General features: G+C 37.8%; 1 protein-coding gene across 5 annotated transcripts in view; it reads right to left on the reverse strand.

The window, feature by feature from the left end:
• Positions 1 to 20,235, reverse strand: part of EHBP1 (EH domain binding protein 1) — a 479,839-nt gene that overhangs the window by 456,402 nt on the left and 3,202 nt on the right. For 4 of the 5 annotated variants that reach the window (XM_070235400.1, XM_023619016.2, XM_070235399.1 and 1 more), the window contains exon 2: positions 18,413 to 18,484. The gene's annotated coding sequence lies outside the window, so the exon portion shown is untranslated. Of the gene's footprint in view, positions 1 to 12,199; positions 12,344 to 18,412; positions 18,485 to 20,235 lie in introns of all 5 variants that reach the window. The other variant, XM_070235417.1, reaches the window with a different exon arrangement.

Consider the following 20,235-nt stretch of genomic DNA (forward strand, 5'->3'; position numbering starts at 1 on the left):
AGTTCACTCACTTGCCAAGTGGCCTCAAGGCAAAGCCTTTCCAGGTTTTTGCTGATTTCCTGGGTTCTCACTTATATTTAGTTCTTGGCCTCTTAAGTATTCCTTACTTTGCTGCCAGCATAAAATGCATTTCAAAAGATTAAAAAATACTTCGTTAACTATTTTTAGTTGCTTTCACTGAGAGGATTATTCAGGATACCTAGTCTGTCATATTGTCAGAAATGGAAGTCCCTCTGCATGTGCTGAAAGATTAAGACTCGCTCTCGAGGGCTACTTCCTGGGTCCTCCTCTCTCCTCAGTCTACATACTGTCTCTCCCCAGACAGTTTTATTCATGGCCACCACTTTGCCGCTCCTTACCATTGATTCACTAAACTATCCTCTGTATCAGCTTCCTATGGCTGCTGAAACAATTTTACCACAAATTTGATGGTTTGAAACAACGTACATTTATTTTCTTACAGTTCTGGAGTCTACAAATCTGAAACCAGTTTCACTGGGATAAAATCAAGGTGTCAGCAGGGCTGATTTCCCCTGGAGGCTGTAGAAGAGAATTCCTTCATTGCTTTTTCCAGCGTCTGGAGGCTCCCTGCACTCCTTAGATTATGACCCTTTCCCTGCACTCTCCAGTGTCTTGCTTCCACCATTACATCTCCTATTCCCTCTTCTGCAGTCAAGTCTCCCTCTGCCTCCCTCTTATAGGGACACCAGTGATTACATTTAGGGTCCACTTGAATGCTCGAGGATTATCTCCCATCTCAAGATCCTTTCACATCTGCACAGTCCCTTTTGCCATAAAAGGTAATTCATAGATCCCAGGGCTTAGAATCTAGACCTCTTTGGGGCCAATTATTCAGCCTACCGCAGCTTCCAGTCCTGATCTCCAGACTCAGATTTTTGCGTTGCCTTCTCAACATCTCCTACTCAAAGTCCTCCAGGTACTTCAAACTTATTTTATCTGAAACTGAACTATATTCACCAGCTCAGTTAGTGACATCATCATCCTCCGAAGTATCCAACTTCAAAGTCAGTATACACTGCTTCTCCTTCCCTCTTTATGTCTGGTTGGTCACTGAGTTCCTGTCTATCCTATCGCTAAAGTCTCTCAAATTCAGTCCTTTTCTTTATCCCAACAGCTACCTTGTTATCTATTATAATTGTGACCTATCTGAACTTTTTACTTTGTTTCTCTCCCACCTAAAACTACCCTGTTGTCTTGAATTATCTTTCTAAAACTCAAATGACTATGCTACTCTCCTGTTAAAATCTCCTCAACTGTTCTACCTTTGTCTACTCATTAAATTCCAAAATCATTCAAGGTCCTTTGCAGTCTGGCTACAATGTGTGAGACCAGCCTCATTGCTGCCATGCCCTAGCAAGGACCATGTGTTCTAGCCAGCTATATTCTGTTTCCTGACTAAGCCATGCCACTCCTGCCTCGGGGACTTTACACATTCTATCCTTTCTGCCTTGTGAAAGGATTTTAATCTGAAATGGAACCGAAGGACATGAAATGGAGAATCTCACTCATGCATTCTCAGGAAAATGAAACTTCAGAACTGAGAGACTGATTTCCCATAAAGGCCTGATTTAAGAAAACTGAAACTTATCCCTCGACTAATGAACATCCACCAAGAACCTCTCCCCATTCTCAAGCAAATGAACTTGCTACTTGGACTCCAGCTAAACTCCCTCCTCTTTGCACTCCTTACTCATAAATACAGCCTGCCCCAAACTCTCAATGGACTCTCCTGTAGCTTGCTACAGCTTGTGTGTCCCAAATTGCAATTCCTCTACTATTCCCAAATAAACACAATTTTTGACAAATTAGGCTTGCCTCAGTTTACCTCTCTTATTTAGGTTGACAGCCTGAAAATTCTTTCCTTATCACCAACCTGAAAAAGTCTTTCCAACCCTTTAAGAACCAGTTGAATTCTTAATTTTTCTGAGAAGTATTGTAGGACTATAACATGTGATTAAGATTAAGGCTCTGTTAACACTTTAGATATTGTTTCAATCATCTAACAATATTTATTGAGAATCAAATATTTCAAGGAAACTACAGAAAGCATTGGATATAAAATAGTGAACAAGGTGTGAATAAATGTTTCCCTCACAGGGTTCCTAGTGTGTAGGGGGATACAGACAAGTAAACGGGCAGCTGTAATATTATATAAGTGCTCCGATAGGAAAAGGATAAGATGATGTAGAAACAGACAAATACGGAGGACCATCAAGAGATGACAGCTCACCTGAAACCAAGCCATGAGTAAGAATCGATGAGGGAAAGGGCAATTAGAGAGAGAAAGTGTTCCAAGATGAAGATAACATGCTATGGTCTGAATGTTTGTGCTCCCCACCCCCCAATTCATATGTTGAAGTCCTAACTCCCAAAGGTGATAGTATCGGTAGATGGGACCTTTGGGAAGTGATAAGGTCAAGAGGGTGGAGCCTTCATGAATAGGATTAGTCCTCTTACAAAAGAGATCCCACAGAGCTCCCTAGTCTCCTCCACCATATGAGGATATAAGGAGAAGTCTGGGACCTGGAAGAGGTCCCTCACCCGACCATGTTGGCATGCCAACATTTGACTTCCAGCCTCCAGAACCCTAAGCAATACATTTCTGTTGTTTTTAAACCACCCATTCTATGGTATTTTGTTATGGCAGCCCAAATGGACTAAGACACAGCATGCATAAAAACCACAGAACTAAAAAAATGTCAGCAAGGCTGTGTGGAAATTAATAAACAGAAACCTCATTAAAATGGAGTTGGGAGGCCAAAAGGGGAAGCTTCCACGTGCTGAGTTGATAGCACTGTCCAACAGGAAGAAGAAAGACTTCCTCTTCTTGACTGACAAGAAGCTCAGCCATTGAGAGAGCGTCACAATTCAGCCAGTGAAAAGCCACTACACTTTGAACTCCCAGTATCCTCCAATGGACTCTTTGTTTGCAATAGCCCTCCCAACTTCCTCTTTCCTTCTATAAAAGTTTCTCTTCCCTTTGCTGCTGGGGACTTGTATATGGCTCCCCATGGATGCAGACCCCAGGTTACAATTCTTTCCTGATCTCAAATTAACCTATTTTTACTGGAGAAATAACTGGCTATTTCTTTAAAGTCAACAGCTGGAGCATAGACAATCAGGTGGGGAATGTTGGAAGATGAGGAGGGGGTATGAGCAGAAGTGAGATCACGCAGGGCCCTGAAGGCCATGTTCAGAAATTGGGTCTTTATTCTAAGAGTAAAGGAGAGCCACTGAAGAGTTTTAAGCATGCAAGTGACATAATCCAACAAATGTTTTAAAAGATTATTCTGGTTGTAGCAAGGGTAATGCATGTAAATAGGGCAAGAATATCAATTAGGAGGTTGTTGAAGAAAGCCAAGTGAGGGCTCACAAAAAGCTAAGCCAAGGCAGTGGCGGTGTGGACGAACAAAAATCAGATGGATTTGAAAAATATATAGGACATTATGAAGAAGAGAGAGTTAAAGATGCTGCTTGGGTGACTGGTTTGGGCTGCTGAGAGGATGGTGGAACCAGTTCCTGAGAAAGGGATTCAGAAAGAAGTTCAGCCATTGGAGAGTCAGTTCAGTTTGAGAATGTTGTGGAGCAATCTTTTTTGTGCCCTGCTTTCTACCCCATTGGCTCACCTCTGATTTCCATGCAGCTGTGGAAAACAGACCCCTGCACTCTGACAGTATCCCATCTCTGCTTTTCTGCCTCACAGCATTCTTCAGAGCTGGGGAAGTCCATTCAACCCAGCAAAGGTACAGCCCAGAAGAGCCTCAAGTTACCATTTCCTGGGAGTAATCTTCAACCAGTGGGTGCTGGGAGCTGGTATATAATGCCCCAGTCTCCCTTCCTTCAGAGAGACAATTCTGAGTCACACAGACAGTGATTACGTCTATGCCCACAATGACTACCAGCTCAGTAATGTATTCTTTATTGGCTTTTCCTCCCCTCTGTCATCTTATTCCTGCTCCCTCACTCCTGCTTCCTGGAATTATCTTCCCAAATAAACTTCCTGCATCTAAGCCCTCATCTTAGGCTCTACTTGAGGGAGGGGCATCCAAACTAAGATAAGTGTCTGCAGGACTTCAAAGTGAAGACTCAAATTTGACCTTCAGAAGAGATTTGGGATAGAAGCATAAATTTGTGTTTTCTTCCCAGTGGAGGCTGGAAACATAGAAGTAGATAAAATCATCCAGTGAGAAGAGAAAGCAGCCTATGAGGGAAACTTGAAGAACAGTAACATTTCAAACATGGGCAGAAGAGACAAGGAAGCTGACAAAGAGATACCAGACAGATAGAAGAACCAAGAGAGTTTGCAGATATGGAAGCACAGGGAAGAGGAAGACTCAAGAAAGAAGTAGTTGTTAGTAGTGTTAAATGCTACTGAGAAGTCAAAAAAAAGTATAGAGAAGTAGCTATCAGATTTAGCAAAAGAGGCCATTTGTGACTTGGTGAGAAAACAACTCTAAAAGCATGAGGAGGCTGAAGCTGGGTTGCAAAGAGTTGAGTGTTTGGGAGGAAGTGAGAATGTGAAAAGAATGAATATGGAACTCTTTCAGGAAATTTGTTTTTAAGGGGGAGGAGAAAGATGAGGAGATAGCTGGTTGAATGAGGTAGGGGTGTGTGTGTGGGGTGTGTGTGTGTGTGTGTGTGTGTGTGTGTGTGTTAAGATGGGAGAGACTTGAGCCTGTTCAGACTGTTAGGCTCATATGCAGAAGCTAGGCAGAGAGGTTGAAGGTAAGGGAGAGAGAGGAACGAGGAAGATAATGAGTTTCTGAAAAAGAAAGGCAAGGATGAATTCCAAGTAGGTTAGATTCAGTCTGGAGGAAGGACTTGTCTTCCAGTGAAACAATAACATGATTAGTTGCCTATTTCAAAGATGAGCTAGATGGATAATTCCAAAGTATGGCTGCATACTTCTTTGGCACTAAATTGTCCTTTTTCGATAAATTTTAATTGAATTTAACCATTGATAATACTTGATGACAAATATATGTACCCACCAACTAATTTACCTGATGGGGCCATGGTATTAAGATTGGCATTCTTCAGGGGCTGGGCCAGTGGTGTAGCAGTTAAGTTCGCACATTCTGCATCAGCAGCCCGGGGTCCTCCTGTTCGGATCCCGGGTGCGGACATGGCACTACTTGGCAAGCTATGCTGTGGTAGGCGTCCCACATATAAAGTAGAGGAAGATGGGCTCGGATGTTAGCTCAGGGCCAGTTTTCCTCAGCAAAAAGAGAGGAGGATTGGCAGCAGATGTTAGCTCAGGGCTAATCTTCCAAACAAAAAAATAAAAATTGGAGTTCTTCAGATGTTACATGGGTATTTGCTTAATGGTCTGTGAAAAACGTGTGTTTCTCAGGTAAGGAAGAGAAAGAGAAGCATCATTAAATTTCAGTCTAGCAATCTGGGATTATGTGACCTCATCTGCCTTTTTTAAGGGAAGTCAGCAAATCATCAACTGCGTTGTGGTCTATTCCTCATTTATAAATGGGGACTAATATAATAGGTATTCATGCTATAATTTATTCCTGGATACTAGTCACAAGTTGAGCTTCGTATAAGTTACACCTTGGTTATCTATAAGGTTATAAATGAAGATAGTGTTCATGAAGACCCGTTTTATACTACAAAATACCAAAATCAATTATGAAAGGCAAATATATGCTTTCACAATGATTTTCTAAGTTTGTAAAGAAAAAGTCAAAGTTTTAAATGATCCTCTTGGAGTATTCTTCTTTATCAACTGGTTGATGCTTCTTAAAATACCAATCCAAAGAAGTTCTAACTAAAGATATTTCATTTTTCTGATAAATCTCCCTGAAGCAAGTAAATGCTTCAGTGCTCTAAAGACCTTCAAACTGTGATCAAAATTAGAGCCATCTGTCTGAAAACTATCATTGAAGATTCAGGGGGTAGAAATTTCTTTGAATGTTAAAGTTTTCCTTATTGCTGTGTTCTCTTTCTTTTCTCCTCCTCCCACACCTTCTCATCCTCTTCCCATCTCTGCTCCTGATTTTGTCATTGAATACCCATAGCACACAGTAGCCTTCATCTTTAGCAGACTTTGTGGGCAAATTACTTGATGCTACTCTACTGGTTCTTGTGGCTTCTTCCCTAAACAATGTTTTGCCAACTATTTTCCAAAGTGATCCAACCAGCTTTTCCTTGCAATAAAAGCTTCTTCCTTTGATGCCTTGGGGTAGCTCCTCTTCAATATAAACAGACAATGCCTTTGCAAGAGCATTGCCTAATTCAGATGCATATGGATTTGCTTCATCTACACCTGCATCCATAAAATCAAAAGTTTTTCTACTTCTAGCACCAACATAAGGGCAGCTTCAGTTTTCCTGTGGCACAGGATGAGTCATAGGTAGTCACATGGTGAAATTTGGTCAATACTGGGCAAGCCATATTTACAATAATAAAGGTCATAGAAGCAGGGGTCTACAGTGAAGTGATTGTGAGTCAGGAGCCATCTGTACCCTTCCATCAGTGTTTATTGTGAGGATTAAGAGCATAAAGTGCTTTTAAAACTGTGAAACCTTATACAAATGGGAGGAATTATTGTAATCCAAACCTGTTAATATATACAAAAACCCACAAACCAAACAGCGCTAATGCATTGCTCATACAGGTCTGTGTAGTCAGAATTTGAAGCATTTCTTTTCCCTAAAAACCGCAGGCTTATTCTTGCTGAGTTCAAGAAGCACTTTGGTCACCATAGAAGAGCAGCGCCAAGTGAACAATCCACCTATGATCAGGAAAGGAGCCATTCTTCCTCCAGCCTCCTCCTTTGCCCCCCTTCCCTGCACATCACCCACTGTCTGGCTCCTTGGCAGGGCTCCTCAGCTGCCTCTTGGGAATGACATCTCTCGTCTTGGAGTTTTCAGGCTTGAAAAATTCTGACAGACACCCATGAAAGCACAAAACAGCACTGTATCAGTCAAATGTGAAGCAGTCTTCCACCTTAGTGACAGACTGCTAAATAAAAAAGTTTGCCCTCCCCCAAAAGCTTTTAAAAGATCAGTGTTCCTTTTATTTAAGTACAAAAGAAAGAAAGAAAAACCCAACTAACTTGTTATAAACAAAGCAATTTGAAATTCTAGTCACGTTCTGAAAAAAGTCAAGAGATCACTTTTCCACAGGAGCCCCCCTATTAATGCCTTGTGTGACTTTTGGGAAGGCCTCAGGCAGTAGAATCGTTCAGAAATTCAATCTGGGTTTTGCTGTCCCACCTACTCCTATGCTGGAGTGCTGAAGTGCCAAATCGGCTCAGAGAAAAGAAGCCTCAAATTGCCAAGACACTTCTCCCCTAAATATCCAAAAATTAACATAACATAGGGATGTCGGGTACATTCATATGTATTAATTCAATCAGGTTTATTAAGTCCCAACCACACCTACAAATGTTGTCTCCTTCTCTTAGGTGCCCATGACTTGCTTCTAGTGTTTCTTACATCACTGGAACAACAGCTATAATAACAACCATAGGAATTCTCCCTAGAATAAACATGATCAGCAGCCCTTCAAATTCCCCATGAAAGCTAAAATAAGGAAAAAAAGGAAAGAGTTACATGAAATATGTTTCCTTGACTCCCACTATGATTCATTTCCATGCTTATTTCCATCGTTAGTGACTTGAAAGACAGTTTATAGATTTTTTGAGTTTCCATCAAAGACTAAACTAGCAGAAATGGGTCTTTGGACCTGACTTGGGTATGATGCTTCATAGTTTACAGAACACCTTTGTGTTCACAATTTCCTTTCATCTGCAAACAGCAATTGTTGGGCACGTATTATTGTAGAGGAAGAAATTGAATCTCAGAGAATTCAAATGACAGAGCTAGGAAGTAATGATGCTCAAAGTCAGACCATCTGACTCTTTCTACCACCCCGTGTTTCCTTAGGTAGATGAATATAGAGATAAGAGGATATAAAGAATGATAATACAAAAAATGTTCAACTATAAAGAATAGAGAAAGAAAAAGGGGGGAGGATCAGAAAAAGCACACTAAAAAGACAACCTTGATTTTTTTATACACACACACAACACTTTATAATTTTTAAAAAAATTATAATCTATTTTTCTTCTAATAGGTCTGATGGTGTTGATAAATTGAAAAAAACTAAACAAAACCATATTCACTAATGTATTTCTACTGATCTATTTGTGGTGGAGTTAACACTGGAGCTACTTGTAGGCTATCTTCTCACACGTAATAATTATTATTTACTGATGGCAAAGCTCTGTGGATGTGACTAAAGTGTCAGTGACACAAAGAAAAGCCTGTTTAAATGATCTGCAAAGCAGGGCCACAGCTGTAACTTTGCCCTGGCAGAGCCTATCAAGTAAATAGCATGATCTTTTCAAACACAGCCATATTATTTTCTTCCTGGCATTTGTAATTTGTTAAAACTCTCAGTGTGCATGCTTTTCTTCCTAATAACAATGGCAAATGGCCAATCTCTGAACTTATCTCTTGCACACACATTGTTTCTATGTATATTTGATCTAGTTTCTATATTTGAAGGAGTTTTATATATATGCATACACGAATGTACATAGCTGAAAACTTTAAACAGCATTCTGTGACCGGTTTGATATAACCTATAACTCAGTGATGCAACACTCCAAAATGCCCAATAAAACAATTTTGTTTGAGATGCTACAAAAGTAGCCCAAGGTCAACTGCTAGAGCTGCTTAGAAGAAAAAAACCATGATGCTTCAAAACTGCTGATATTTGGTTTTGTAAGACATACTACATCTGATATTCATAGACTTAGTCTTATTGCCAGAGCCCGCAGAGCATCTGTCTGGGATCCCAGCCATTGTCTACCAACTTATTTGTACCTTGGTATATATGTGAATATCCAACAGCATTCTAATTTAGAAATGATGGGTGAATTTTCAGTAACTTTTATTTTATTCATAACTTAAAGATTAAATAGATACTAAAACAGGAGCAACCTAACATCACTGCCAACAAAATAAATCTTTAATATAAATCCCTTTAGGCATGACTTTTCTCCCCATACTATTATACAATCTTGGGATTTGAAGAAATCTTAGAGGTTATTAAAGGCAGCCACTCTTCCCAGACAATTCAGAGCATTGGTTAAGAGTTGGGGCTCTGGAAACTGCCTGGGCCTGAACTTGGGCTTTCATATTGTTGTTACTATCTATGGGATACCAGGCAAAACTTTAGCCTCCCTAAGCTTCTGTTTCATTTGTTAAATGGGGATAAAACAGAACATCTCTCATTGGGTTGCCATGATTAAATGAAATAGTGCTTGGCTAAGTATATGCACACAGTGGGTGCTCAAGAACTGTGAGCTTTTTAGTTCCTACAGCATTCCCATCACACAGCCACTCAGTCTTTGATTGAAAACCTGCATTGACAAAGAACTTTTCATCTCCCAAGGCATCCCTTTCAGAATCTTGCATCACCCTGACTCTTGAAAGTTCTGCCAGAGCTTAAATCTCTCTTCCTCTTACCTCTTAGTGACCCTGACTACACTTCCTGGGACCTTTCAGAAAAAAATAATAATCTCCATTCTGCATAACAAATTTTCCTTTAAATAGCTTAAGCTAATTTGGCTTTTTTTTCCTCCTGCCAGTCTTTTCCCCATGTGAAATATTCCCAAATATTTTCCTTATATGCCATGTTTTCAAAAATCCCCTCCTTGTCCCCACCATGATTATTTCCCTATAAATCTCTCCTGGTTTATGTCCATACAACACTCTTAAAATGTGACACACACAGCTAATGAAATAGCCCAGGTGAGGACTAAGAAATTTAAAGCAGGAGCCAGCCCCAGTGGCCTAGTGGTTAAGTTTGATGCACTCTGCTTTGGTGGCCTGGGTTTGGTTCCCAGGCACAGACCTACACCACTCGTCTGTCAGTAGCCATGCTGTGGTGGCAGCTCACGTACAAAAAATAAGGTGGGCAGCAGATCTTAGCTCAAGGCTAATCTGTCTCAGCAAAAAAAAAAAGGAAGAAAGAAAGAAAGAAGTTTAAAGCATATGAAATTTTGATTCTGAATGAGTTTTATTTCTTCATTTCCAATATACCTTTTTATTTCTTTTTCTTTTCTTTCCTGGTTCAGTACTGAACAAAATTGGGGGTGGGGTGGGGAGGACAGTAGTAGGTATTCTTGTCTTCTTGATTTTAAAAGGAATACTTGTATCAGCAAGCCCTATAATGTCCAGCAAATTTTGGTGAAACTTGTGCTAAGCCTATTGGAAACAGAGGTATGGTTACAAGAACCATAAAGGTTTTCTGAGAAATGTTTCATCTGTGATGCTTCTATTAGACAACCTCAAAGAAAAACGAACTATTGAAACTGTACTTTTTATACCTTGTTTCACTAGGAAAATTGTCTGTCTTATCTTGAGGATGAGGAAGTGTTTTTGATTACACAGATTCCCCAACAATTGTTGAAATAGCCAATAAAATAACAATCTTTAAGCACATCTAAATCAAACATATTCTGAAGCTTGATTCCTTTGACTGTGTTGTAGGACTATAGCTTTCCTGGGTCTGGACCCTAAGCTTTGTTAATGAAGCCCAAGATCCCAATAGTGTTTTGGCGGCCAAGATACACCGATGCTGACAACCTCGAAGCTCTCCCATCCAGAGGTTATGTAATTGGCATTCTGAACCTAAGAGCTGGCTTTAGTCTATTCATATTAAATATTATATGATAGAAGATACAGGTAAATAGTTACATAATTTGAGGATATCTTTCTGAGTAGGACATGAAAGGCAAAAACAACAAAGTGACTGATAGACTTTTCTTAACAATGAAACTCTTCGTGTCAAAAAAATTAAGTTCATAAACAAAGACAGATGACAAACTTGGAAGAAATATTTTCAATATGTATTTCGAGAAAGGATAAATGTGCTTAATATATAAAAGCGCTTAGGAAACATTAAGATACACACTTCTTGTTGAAAAATGAACAAAAGACATGAAAATAGATGCTCTAAAACAAGAAATGCAAATGGTCAATATATGTATGAAAAAATGTTCAGTTTCACCAGTATTCAAATAAAAGCAAAATAAAGCAAGACTCTAATTTGTGCTTATAAAATTGACAGGAATTTTGAAAATCATAATATCCAATGGTTAAGCAACAGGGAAATGGGCCAAGATTCTCATAACTGCTGGGAGTTTATCAGAAAGAAATAACAATAATATTTTTCCAAAAATAATGCCATAATAGCATTTATGGTAATCTTAAAGACAAAAAAGTGGGAGGGTGGGGAAGCATTCTTATTGCCTAAATATAGCATATTGGTTAAATAAACAATGGTACAGTCACGCAATTGAGAGAATAATATTTAATGATTTAGAAGAATGTTTATGATTTTTAAGGAAAGAAATGTTTAGAAAACAGTCTTACAGCATTATCCTGAGAGGAGATTGGTTAAATAAATTATGGTAGATTAAAACAATATTATAAAATAATATTTAATGATTTGGAAAAGTTTGTGATTTCTTAGTGATAAAATGTTTAGAAAACAATATTAAATTAGTATCCTAATTATATTTTTCACAAAAAATAGACTGCAAAAAAGAGAATAATTTTCTCAATATTTGGTAATCAGCATATATTATTATTGTATTAAATGTTTTTCTAATGTTATCTAGTTAGACTTAGCCACTGTTCCAGCTTGTAGTATCCTACTAAACAATGTGTTTTTCCTTAGTGAATTTGATAAGCATGGCTTCAACAAAGGTGGTGATAAAAATGTTAAATAAAACAAGGTCAAGGGGGGGCTGGCCCCGTGGCCGAGTGGTTGAGTTCGCGCGCTCCCCTGCAGGCGGCCCAGTGTTTCGTTGGTTCGAATCCTGGGCGCGGACATGGCACTGCTCATTAAACCACGCTGAGGCAGCGTCCCACATGCCACAACTGGAGGGACCCACAACAAAGAATATACAACTATGTACTGGGGGGCTTTGGGGAGAAAAAGGAAAAAATAAAATCTTAAAAAAAAAATAAATAAATAAATAAATAAAACAAGGTCAAGGGGAGAACTTTATATTAAAAACAAAAGCAAAAGCAAAAATAAAAATAAGAATGAAAAACAACTTCCCTCCAAGCTGAAACAACGTATTAATTAGTATCCTTTGGGTACGCTCATTTAATATGTTTCTAATTCACTGCTTTACACTCACATTTGGTGGAAATTCCTCAATCTTGTCCATAAGCTATTACACGTCTTAATGAAACACTTTGCTGAAGCTCAGGTACACATTCAGCCACAGTTTCCCGATACATTAGTCTCTTGATGGCAAGGAAGAAAGACTCTTTCAGGTCACCTTAAGAAATGAGATTTCTTGTAAGATTGCACTTCCAGTACCTAGAACCAAATAGATCCCAGGAACCAAGGCAGTTTTGGAGAAAATATGTTCTTTCCATCTCTCTTTTGTGACCTACTTGGAGCCTCCTTCAAGCACTTGCTTCTGTTTCTGGATCTGCTTTGTTCTCCTTTTGAAACTGACTAACTGGTCCCTCCTACATTGTCCCACTCCACACCACAGAGAGAGCTAACCTGATTAGCCACCACTCTGCAAAGAATAGCCCAACTTTGCTTCCCTGAGCAGGGGCCTATGGGTGAGTCATTTTCATCTAGAAGGAATATAGGATATATATACCTGATATAGGATATATAGCCTATATCACCTGATATAGGCACTGTGATGGAGGTGTCACTACTAATTTGCTAATTCTGACGAAGAAGAAAGTGAGTTAGAATGACATGATTTGTTCATAGTAAACATACTCTACCTAATAGTCATACATTTTGTTTTTAAATATACTCATAGACCAAAGCATGAGGGGAAAAGATAGAAAACATATTTTAAAACCACAAGGGATATAAGGAATGCAATGAAAAAGTCTTATTTTACATGTAATTGGAGTTCTAGCTACGGAAGAGAGAGAGAAAGAGAAAATGGGAAGAAGCAATATTTGAATAAATAATGGCTAAGAATTTTCTTACAATCCAAAATAATCAGCCACAAAAAGTGCTATGAACCTCAAAAGATATGAATTTTAAAAAATTAAAAACGCTTATCTAGACACGTCATAGTCAATCACTGAAAACCAAAGACAAAGTAAAATCTTCACTGTATCCACAGAAAAAGATGACCCCTTTAAAGGAACAAGAATAAGAATGGCGGCTGACATCAGAAATAATGGAAACAGATGCAATGGGATGTCCTCTAAAGATTCTGCCACCCTGGAATTCTATAACCAGTGAAAAATCCTTCAAAGATGAAAGCAAAATAAAGACATTGCAGACCAACAAAATCTGAGAGGATTTATTGCTAGTAAACTGCTACTGAAAGGAAGAGGGAATATAATCCCAGGGAGAAGAATAGACGTGCAAGAAGGAATAAAAAGTAATAGAGTAAAAACCTGGGTACATCTAAATGAATATTAACTGCATAAAACAATAATAATAATAATAATGATATATTGTGGGGCTTCAATTGTATGTAGAATTAAAATAAGTAACAATACTAACACAAAAGGCAGGATAGAGACAAGAGGAGTGTTCTAAGGTCCTTACATTGTCTGGGAAGTGGTAAAGTATTAATTCATATTAGATTCAAGGATACATTTTATCTCCAGGGTAACTACAAAAGGAATAATAAAGAATGTATACCTAAGAAGCTAATAGAAGGAAGTGCAAAATAATTAAAAATAAATCCAGAGAAAGAAAGGAGAGGAAAGAGAACATAGAAAAAGTGGGAAAAATAGAAAACAAATAAAATCATAAATGTAAACCCAGATATTTCAGTAATTATTTAAAATGTAAATAAACTAAATTATTCAATTAAAAGATAAAGCTTATCAGATTGGATTGAAAAAAAGCATATGCTGCTTACAAGAAATATATCTTAAGAACACAGAGAGGTTGAAAGTAAAAAGATGGAAAAAAATATTCTATCAAACATCTACCAAGAACCTAAAAGACAGAGCATATTGTAATGCAAAAGTATTTCTCAAGTTACAAAAGGACATTTCATAATGATAAAAAGGTCAATTAGCCAGTAAGCTATAATAATTCTAAATTTCTAAGCTCCTAATAACATAGTCTCAAAATATCATGAAGAATATTGACAGAACTAAAAGGAGAAATGGACAAATTCAAAATCAGAATTGAAGATTTTTAACATACCTTCTTCAGTGACTGATAGAACAAACAGACCAAAAAATCATGATATAGAAGATTTGACTAACATATTTAACACACATGATGTAATTGGAACTTACACAGAATGTTTTTGTTAAGGTTCTCTGGAGAAACAGAACCAATAGAATATGTATGTATATGTGTGTGTGTGTGCGTGTGTGTATAGATAGACAGATTTATTATAGGAATTGGCTTACTCAGGGTAATGGAGGCAGGGAAGTCCTATAATCTGCCATCTGCAAGCTGGAGAACCAGGAAAACCAGTGGTAAAATTCAGCCTGAGTCTGAAGGCCTGAGAATCAGGGGAGCCAATGGTATAAGTCCCAGTCCAAAGTCAAAGGCCTAAAACCATGGAGCTGATGATATAAGTCCCAGAGTCCAAAGGCCTGAGACCCAAGAGCTCTGATGTCCAAGAACAAGAAAAAATGGGTGCCCCAGCTCAAGAACAGAGAGCGCAAATTCACTCTTCCTTCTCCTTTTTTGTTTCATTCGGGTTCCAATGGATAAGTGAGGGTGGATCTCTTCTCTCAGTCTACTGAATCAAATGTTAATCTCTTCCAGAATCACCCTCACAGACACACCTGGAAATAATATTTTACTAGCTATCTGGGTATCCCTTAGGTCAGTCAAGTTGACTTGTAAAATTAACTATCACCACATTGCACCCAAAAACTGAAGGAAACATATTCTTTTCAAGTGTACCTGGACATTTCTTGAAATTGATCACATGCTGGGACTTAAAGTGAGTCTCAACAAATATCAAAGGATTGGAAAATACTGAGTATGTTCTCTGACCACAATGGAATTAAGCTAGAAATCAATTACAAAAAGCTAACTAGAAGTTCCCTAGTGTTTGGAAATAAAAACAATACACTTCTGAATAACCCATGGGTCAGACAAGAGCTCTCAATGGAAACCAGAACATATTTTCAACAAAATGATAAAAATACTACATATCAGAATTTATAGAGCGCAGTAAAAGCCAAACTTAAAGGCAAATTTATAGTTCTAATGCATATATTAAAAAATAAGAGGGGGCCGGCCCTGTGACTGAATGGTTAATTTCACACTCTCTGCTTCAGCAGCCCAGGGTTTCGCTGGTTCGGACCCTGGGCACAGACATGGCACCACTCGTCAAGCCATGCTGAGGCGGCATCCCACATGGCACAACCAGAGGCACTCACAACTAGAATATATAACTATGTACTCGAGGACTTTGGGGAGAAGAAGAAGGAAAAAGAAGAAGAAAAGAAGATTAGCAACAGATGTTAGCTCAGGTGCCAATTTTTAAATAAATAAATAAGAAATTCTGAAAAATAATGATCTACATATCCAGCTAAAAAAATCATATCTAAAGAAAAAACAGAAAAGTAAACCCACACAAAGTAGAAATAAGGAAATAATAAAGATTAAAACAGAAATTAACAGAAAACAAATATACGATAAAGAAAAGCAACATGCCAAATATTGGTTTTTTAAAAAAACTAATACAATTGCAAACCCGTGTCAACACTGATCAAGAAAAAAACTAAGTACAAATAACCAACGTGAAGAAAAAGAGAAACATCAATATAGATCCTATTAGCATTAAGAATATACATCTCACACCTGGCAGAATGGTTATTATCAAAAAGAAGAAATTATAAGTGCTGTCAAGGATGTGAAGAAAAGGGAACCCTTGTGCACTGTTGGTGGGAATAGAAATTGGTGAAGCCACTATGGAAGACAGCATGAAGTTTCCTCAAAAAATTAAAATAGGACTAACATAGGATCTAGCAATTTCATTTCTGGGTATTTATCTGAAGAAAATGAAAACACTAATTCAAGAAGATATATGCACCCCCACATTCATTGTAGCATTATTGACAAAAGCCAAGACATGGAAACAACCTAAATAGCCACCAATGGATGAATAGTTAAAGAAAACATGGTGTGTGTGTGTGTGTGTGTGTGTGTGTGTGTGTGTGTGTGTCACTGGAGTATTATTCAGCCATAAAAAAGAATGAAATCTTGCCATTTTCAACAAGGATGGATCTTGAGGGCATTATGTTAAGTGAAATAAGTCAGACAGAAAAGATAAATACCACATGATCTCACTTATATGTGGAATCTAAAACAAAAACGAAAACACAAGCTCATGGATATAGAGAGCAGATTGGTGGTTGCCTGAGGTGGGGGGGGGAGTGGGCCGTGGGTGAAACAGGCAAAGAAAGTCAAAAGGTTCAAATTTCCAGTTATGAAATGAATAAGTGATAGGGATCTAATGTACAGCATGGTGACCATAGTTAATAACCCTGTATTGCATATCTGCAAGTAGCTAGGAGAGTGAATCTTAAGTTCTCATCATAAGAAAAAATTTGTAACTATGTATGGTGATGAATGTTAACTGGACTTATTGTGGTGATCATTTTGCAGTATATACAAATATCAAATCATTATGCTGTACATCTGAAATTAATATATAATGTTATATCAATTATATCTCAATAAAAAAGAATATAATAGGATGAAATTATAAACAACTACATGCCAATGAAATGGACAAATTCCTAGAAATATACAACTTATCAGAGTAGGAAAAGGGAAAATGGAAAATCTAAGTAGTTCTATACCTATAAACAAAAACTAATTTCATAAACATTCCCACAAAGAAAACTCCAGATACAGATGGCTTCTCTGGCAAATTCTTCCAAACAAACAGGAAAAACATGAATCTTACACAAAATCTTCTAGAGAACAGAAAAAAAGAGAATATTTCCAATTATTTTACAAGGTCAGCCTAACTGTGATACCAAAAGCTGGCAAGAACATTACAAGGAAGGAAAATTACATGTTAATCTCTCTCATGAACTTAGACGTGAAAGGCCTAGATAAAATATTAACAACTAAGACGAGCAGCACTCTTTGTAATAGCCCCAAACTGGAAAAAAACAAATGTCTATCACCATTTGTACGAATGAAATTCATGGTATATTCAAACAGCAATATACTACGCAGCAATGAAAACTAACGGTTTTCATTTACTTCTATTCACAACAACATGGATCTCACAAATGTAATGTTAATGATTCATTGGGGTATAACTATGAAATGGCTTTGTTTTTCCAATAATCCCCCCCAGTAACGTGCTATTATGCGCCCATGCCATTTTCTTGCTGGGTGTCAACTCTCTTAGTCATGTCTTGGTTTGATTCCATTTATCAGCCTCTTCAAGTTACTAGGATCATCTCATTCTCGCAAGTAAGGTTCAGTTCCGTGCATTTTCAATTAAGCTTCAAACTGAATTAAAAACTCTTTTTTCCTCCCTTCCCTCCAGAGAAAGGCAGACAAGTCTGTTGCTTGTGGCTTGGAGTATATGTGGGGGAGTGGGGGGGCGGGGGGCGGAAGCACTCTACTCTTTACACTCTTCCCTCCCCTTCCTAGTGCTTTCTTTCTCATGTAAGGGCAAGAGGAGGAATGGGAAAGTAGATATCTTATATGGTTCCCCTGTAGGAAGATTGCAATTCCCTCTCTTTAAGATGCTCTTGCTTCTCTAGTTAACCCTGTCAGATCCTAGAAGCTCTCTATTTGGAGAGAATCCAAGTTCTGGTTCCCTCATTGGCAAGGGTCCTTGGGGCCCCTCTCCGCTGCCCAGTTCCTTGAGGCCTATCTTGCACCTACTTGACCTCTTCCACAAGGGGTCCAGCTAGCAGCCTCTCTTGGAGGGGGCAATATGGGCTACCACAGTGCCCCTTCCATCATCCAGGCCATCTCTCTGGTATCCTTGTCCTGGAACATCCAGCACTCTGCTGGTCCAGGAGAGGTCAGTGGTGAGACAATCACCAACGTCCAACCTAGTCGAGGGGGAAGGCTGGGCATCTGTAAACTTTATAAGCAATTCTCTTGAAGGCTCTTCTCTAAACTTTGAGAAGAAGTACCTTCATCTCCTCCCTTACAGTGAAAATGGGGTGAAGGGAGGGAATAGGGTATCTTTATGAATATTCTGCTTCACAAAAGGCTAACCTCCTGTCTACCCCCCCCCTTTCCTTATACTTCAGGGAGCAGAGATGGGGTGGTTTGGGGAAGGTTCGGGAGTAGGGCCATTTCCCTGTACTAATGTTTCTTAGTAGGCTGCCCTAACCACAAGTGGTCCCTGAACTTAGAATATGTGAACTTATCACCTTCTGTGCACAGCTTTGGAACTTACCCAGAGCCCAGGGGAACATCCCAGTTGACATCCTATTACAATTGTCTCCAACCACCTGGAACTTCTGTTAATCTTCACAGCACATGTTAAAAAAAAAAAAAAAACAGTTCTGTATTAACTAAAAATATAGAGGAAAAGGGAAGGGGATATAGGAATAATCGCAATGGTTTTCTATTTTGCAAAGCAAACTTACTTTCAAAAAAATTTAGAGAGTTGTGTTATCTACATAAATATAATGAATAATTCAAATGTATTTGAACTCTTTACCCATGTGTACACCTTTTATTGTAATACTAAACTGTCCATTTATAAGATTTCTGCTCTTCCAACCTTGATGAGCTTGGGGATCAAAATTGAACATGACTAAGCAATGTACAGCATACCATTAAAGACAAAATATACTATTTGTTAAAAACACAGAACCACAATTTAAAAGAAGCAAGATGGTATCATGCATCAATATTTAGTGCAGGGGAAGCAATATTTTACTACAGTCAATAAATAAAAGGTAAAGATTAATTTTCTTCTAGAAGGGGAACATAATGTACATTTTACACAGTGTAATATAAAAAATATTATTAGTACAGTAATACCATCACTACTAAAAGTCGAACTTATTACTTATTCAATAAAATGGCTACTTGCTTCTCATCAGTATCACAATTCACTTGACAGATCTGAGGTTTCCTTAAGCAGGTTTTGCTTTAGTGGTCTTCCCTCGTTTTGCCATTCCCAGCTCCCACATAGTTTGACGCATGGAGCAGCTGCTTGCTATAGCAGATGAGCACTATGGTAGTCTAACACAAAGAAATGCCACAGAACCAAAAAATAATAATACAAACAGTATTTTAGAAGAAAAAGTACTTTCTAATAAAAATGGTCAATGGGGATGTCTTTGAAGACAAATATTAAAGCCAACCTTGAAATATTACTTAATATAGTAAGAAAAATCTCTTTCATGAGATTTTATTTTCTGTGTAATTCATAGCCTGATTCTTTCTTATAAACCTTTGAAAAGTGCTGTGAATAGAATATACTGTACTTGGGATTTCAAAAGCTTTTATCCATTAAACTTGAGGATTATAAGATTACATTTCAGGTAACTCAGAGTAAGATTTTTTAAATGTAGGTGCTGATGTGGAATCACATATGAAGATATTATATCCCAATATAGAACTTACCTTTTAAATTTATCTAAATTCTTAGAAATGTCTCACAGTTCATTTTAAGGCAATAAATTGAATAACATGTTCACTTAAAAATATTGTTCCTAAACTTTTTATTAGTATCAAGCGGAAAGAATTTATATCTTTATTGTGACAAGGAGTAATTTAAATAACTCCTCGAATCAGTTTCTTGTCACATAAGATAGTACGTCATTACCAGACAACTTTGCCTCTTGTCAAAAAGAAACAAACCAATTGCACTAGGCTCAAAATTTTGGTGAAAATGAATATTCAGGAAAGTAAACCATAAATGTAAATAAACCCCAATGAAATACATTATACAATTATTGGAGGAGCAGCTATTACTCTGACCATCAACATTGGTACAAGAAGTAAACAGTTTAACTTCACAGGGTTATTTATTAATCTTGTTGGAAATGATTCCCATGATTTTAAGAATGGAGACTCAATACTCCTCTCTTTAGATTCTGAATATCTAGAATATGGGAAACCCACATTATACTAGTCTTGATTCCATGAAAGTAGATTCCCTTCTCTGATCTTCAGCATTTCACTAATGTCATTGCCTATAAATATTGTGAACATCAACCAACAAAACAATATTTCAGAAGTTTTTTGAGCCCTTTGGACCATTTG

The sequence above is a fragment of the Equus caballus genome, chromosome 15 (genome assembly GCF_041296265.1).
Source record: "Equus caballus isolate H_3958 breed thoroughbred chromosome 15, TB-T2T, whole genome shotgun sequence".
In the NCBI taxonomy this organism is placed as follows: Eukaryota; Metazoa; Chordata; class Mammalia; order Perissodactyla; family Equidae; genus Equus; species Equus caballus.